General features: G+C 45.7%; 1 protein-coding gene and 1 pseudogene across 1 annotated transcript in view; both read right to left on the reverse strand.

Annotated features, from left to right (window-relative positions):
• DRC9 (dynein regulatory complex subunit 9) overlaps nucleotides 1–4,871 on the reverse strand; it is a 43,723-nt gene that overhangs the window by 17,366 nt on the left and 21,486 nt on the right. The gene's annotated exons all lie outside the window — the stretch shown is intronic.
• Nucleotides 71–1,460, reverse strand: LOC103080069 (heterogeneous nuclear ribonucleoprotein K pseudogene; annotated as a pseudogene).

A 4,871-nucleotide genomic window follows, 5' to 3' on the forward strand; every position in this document is an offset into this window, starting at 1 on the left:
AAGGAGAAAAAAAAAAAAAAAAAAAAAAAAAAAAAAAAAGATGCAGCACCCCTTCATTTCTTCACTAGACTTAGAAAAACTTTCCAGAATACTGCTTCACACTGTTCTGCAGCAAATACTGTGCATTCTGTATCTGGGCCTGTGTTCCTGTAATGGTAATAATCCGATCTTCGGACCCTTCTAAAGGCTCATCAATTTTGATCGAAGCTCCTGACTCATGATGGATTTGTTTAATCCGCTGACCACCTTTGCCAATAATAGATCCAGCCAGATCTTTGGGAATAGTTACTTGTGTAGTAATAATAGGTCCGCCAAGATCACCGTATGAGCCACGACCCCCTGCATAGGAATAATCACATCCAGAGCCACCCTGTGGTTCATAGGCCATCTGCCACTCTGACGGGCTCCATGTATCTACTGCAGAGCCCCAGGTTTCATCAGCACTGAAACCAACCACGCCGCCGTAACGGTCGCCAGCTCTCCCTCTTCTGTCGTCGGCCATTAGCTCTCCTTCTCTAGGTGGTGGTGGTGGAGGAAGAGGAAGATTCCGAGCTCTGCCACCACCCGGGCCCCCTCGTCCAGGAGGAGGTGGAGGAGGTCCTCGACGAGGGCTCATCATCATAATCCCTTCTGGATGGAGGCATGGGACGCCCACCCCGACCAGGGGGCATTCTGTCAAAACCACCTCTTCCCAGCGTGGGAAATCCCACGGGACATCCACGGCGGTCATCAAACATCATCGTAAAACCACCGTAATCATAGGTTTCATCGTAAAAATTGGGATCATAAGGCTGAGCACGTCCTTTGATGGGAGACTCTGATATAAGATCAAGGATGATCTTTATGCACTCTACAACCCTATCAGGTTTTCCTCCAATAAGAACAACTCTGTCGGTGGATTGAGGACAACGTTCCTGGAAAAGCTTGATTGTTGCCTGAGTGTTCTCTCGAAGTTCTTTGATTTTAGCACCTTTGAGCCCAGTAGTTCCTCCAGCCAGACTCTGATGAATCAACAGTCTCAACTCGCAGTCAAAGTCGCTTCCTTTATAGTGTTGGTAATTTAAGCATTCCACAGCATCAGATTCGAGTGGGAGCTGGCTGGTTGCAGTGGGTGATGGCAACTGCAGGCCCTCTTCCAAGATAGGGATAATTTTCTTCAGAATTTCTCCAATTGTTTCAGTACCAGCACTGATACTCAATATGCACTCGGGGCCACTGCTGTCTGGGACTGAAACACTGGCATTGTAGTCTGTACGGAGAGCCTTAATATTCTTGCCTCCTTTTCCAGTCACTGCCCCAGCATTCTTGCTCTGAAGCAGAAGGCGTAATTCAACCATCTCATCAGTGTTTCTAGATCTTTTAAAAGTTTCTTCGTCTTCCATATCTTCAGCAGGGCGTTTACCTAATTCACCACTGGTTTCAGTGTTGGGAAAGGTTTCCTCTGGCTGTTCAATTTCCATTTTCTTGTATTAAAGGGGCACACCAATCAGTTATTAAATATATCTTTGCAGGGCAGAATTGAAGTGTTCTGGGCGGGACCAACTGACACCCTAGTGCTGCAGTAGCTGGGCAAGGCTACCATCCCTATGCTGCTGTGCAGCCTCAGCCAGTCACAGCTAGACAGAGAACCTACCTTTTGTTCTTATATTTCAACAAGGAACTGGATCTATTTTTCTGCTATCACACTATGGGAAATTTACCCAATAATCATGGATGGTATAAATGAAAATGAAAGATAAGTAGTTCTCAGCATCATGACTGTGAGATTCTTTCCTAGGCACACTATTTGGGTACTCTGTATCCACACAAATTTCCCATTACTATCTCATTTTGGCGGAAAGAGCACTGAACTAAATGATCAAAAGACCTAACTTCCCACCCAAGCCCCACCAGCTGTGTGAATTTGGCCACATAAGTTAAACTCTCTAAGTCTTACCTTCTTTAAAATAGAAACATTAAAATCTACCCTGCCTGCAATATCTTAGCAAGTAATTATAAGGATTAATTGACAATATGTGTGAAAACTCTTCACAGGTTCCAAAGTACTTGGCAATTTCTTTTCTTTTTTTAATTGAGTTAACATTGGTTTATAATATTATGTAAGTTTCATGTGTACATTATATTTCAACTTCTGTATACATTACAATGTGCTCACCACCAAAAGTTTAGTTTCCATCTGTCACCGTAGAGTTGACCTCCTTTACCCATTTCCCACCCCTAATCCTTTCCCCTTCTGGTAACCACTACTCTGTTCTACATGTTTGTTTTTGTTTGGTTTGTTCATCTATTTTTGTTTTGTTTGTTTGTTTTAGATTCCACGTGAGTGAAATTATATGTTAGTTATCTTTCTCTGTCTGACTTATTTCACTTAGCATGATAATCTCAGTGTCCATCTATGTTGTCACAAATAGCAAGACTTCATCCTTTTATGGCTGAGTAATATTCCATTGTATATATACTGTGTATATATACATACCATATCTTCTTTATCCATTCATCTGTCAGTGGGCACTTAGGTTGTTTTCTTATCTTGGCTATTGTGGACAATGCTGCAATGAGCGTAGGGGTACGTATATCTTTCTGAATTAGTGTTTTCATGTTCTTTGGATAAATACCCAGAAGTGGAATAAATGAATGATATGGTAGTTTTATTCTTAATTTTTTGAGGAATCTCCATACTGTTTTCCATAGTGACTGCACCAATTTACTTTCCCACCAACAGTACATGAGGGTTCCCTTTTCTCCACATCCTTGCCAACACTTGTAATATCAGGCCTTTTTGATAATAAGTGCTTGGCAATTTAATGGCCTTGGTATTCATTTTTAAAATATTTATTATGTATCAGGCATTGAACTAGACTCTAGGTAAATAGTAAAGGCCTAAATAGACATGGTCCTTGCCCTCATAGAGCTTACAATCTAGTGGGAAAGATGTAACTAAAAGGAAACAAATACGTATAAACTTTTTAAAATGTGCAATATGCTATGAAAGAAAAGGCTATGAGAGAAAATAACGAGACCTATGTTAGATTGGATAGTCCAAGAAAGGATTCTCTGAGAAATGACTGTTTACTCTGACACCTGAAGGGTAAGAATAGTGGGTTGCGCTTCCCTGGTGGTGCAGTGGATAAGAATCTGCCTGACAATGCAGGGGACACCGGTTCGAGCCCTGGTCCAGGAAGATCCCACATGCTGCGGAACAACTAAGCCCGTGTGCCACAACTACTGAGCACGTGAGCCACAACTACTGAGCCCTGTGCCACAACTACTGAAGCCCACGCACCTAGAGCCTGTGCTCCGCAACAAAAGAGGCCACCACAATGAGAAGCCCACACACCGCAATGAAGAGTAGCCCCCGCCCCCGCCCGGCTCTCCGCGCCCCTCCCGGGCGCCGGGGTGGCGGGGCCGTCGGCTTGCGGCCCTCAGTGCGTCCGCGCGTTCGCCCGAGCGCGGCTCCGCGTCCGCCGCTCGCGGCTCGGCGCGCGCCCCGCAACACCGAGGCCGAGCGGGGGGTAGGGGTCTGCCCGCCATGACCCCCTGGAGCGCGGCGTGAGGGGACCGAGGTGAGCGCGGGCAGGGGCGCGGTGGGCGGGCGCGCTCGGGCGTCTCCGCGGCCTTTGTGTGTCTGCTCACGGCCGGCCTGGGCCGCCCGCGTCTCTCCGTCTCTCCCGCGTCTGCCTGTGTCTGTGTGTCAGCGCCGCTACCTCCCGCGGGCCTACCTTGTGCTCGTGTCCGTGTCTCTTTCGGCGTTTTTGCAAAGCATTTGTCACCGTGTGTCTGTCCCAGTCTCGTTCTGCCTTTCTGTCACGTTTCGGCGTCAGAGGGTCAGGATTAATGTTGGTGTCTCCGTTCGCCAGGTGTCTCTAGGCTCTGTGCATCTCTCCCCGCCGTCTTCCCATCTCATTCTTGCCCTGGTACCCGTGTCCTCCAAGCCCGAGTCCCTCTCCGCGTGTCTGTTGCTTGGTCTAGGGTCTGCCTCTTACCCCAGGTTCTTGAGTTAGTTTTGGTGAAGAACCCGGCTCTGGAATCAGAGGCCCACTTTTTGCGAGCCTGTAAGATTTGTCAGGTGATTTATCACCAAACCTTAGTTTCCTAGTCTTTAAAATTAGTGTGTTTATGTTTCCTGCGTAATAGGGCAGCTTTGCCTAATAACGGAGGTGATGCTTTTAAGTGCCTAACCCTGGCGCGTAGTAAGTGTGTAGTTAACTGCTGGGAGCTCTGGTGTTCATTATTATTTGTAGATTTTTTTTCCCACACAGATGACATTTGATATCGTTTGATATCTGACTACCCCTTGGAGAATTTTGCCGTATGACTTGTCTTTTCTTCGATCTAGTAATTCTCTTTGGGCTAAGCAATTTTGAAAAACGTAGTCTTGTTTTAAGCAGTATCTGTGAAGTTTTAGTTTTGCTGTGAAGGTTGAATATATCTTCTAATGCCTGTTAATATAAACACACGGTGTTAAGATAGCACGTTTTCTGATGGCCACCCTTTTAGAAATAGTTCTGTTTTTTCTCTGACAATAATAGTAGCCAACGTTATTGAACTACTACGCACGGGGCGCAGTGCCAAGAACTTTATGTATCCATTGTATTTAATCAGCAGTTCTGCCGGATGGAATCTTTTCCTTCATTTCAGAGTTGAGCAAACTGAGTCTCAAACCCAGATTTCATGTTCTTCTCCATTTTTCTTGTCTCTTATTTCCCTGTCCCAGGTTACTGCCTCTTTTCGTTTCAGGGTCTCTGTCTTTTCTCGTTGCCCGCCTGCCTCACTCTCTTCCCATGTTTCTTTATCTGTTTCTCTTGTCTTTGTCTGTCCAGCTCTCTCTGTGCCTCTTTTTCTTCTTCTCTCTCTTTCCCTTTCCTTTCAGT

The sequence above is a fragment of the Lipotes vexillifer genome, unplaced genomic scaffold (assembly GCF_000442215.2).
Source record: "Lipotes vexillifer unplaced genomic scaffold, Lipotes_vexillifer_v1.1 scaffold823, whole genome shotgun sequence".
NCBI lineage: Eukaryota > Metazoa > Chordata > Mammalia > Artiodactyla > Lipotidae > Lipotes > Lipotes vexillifer.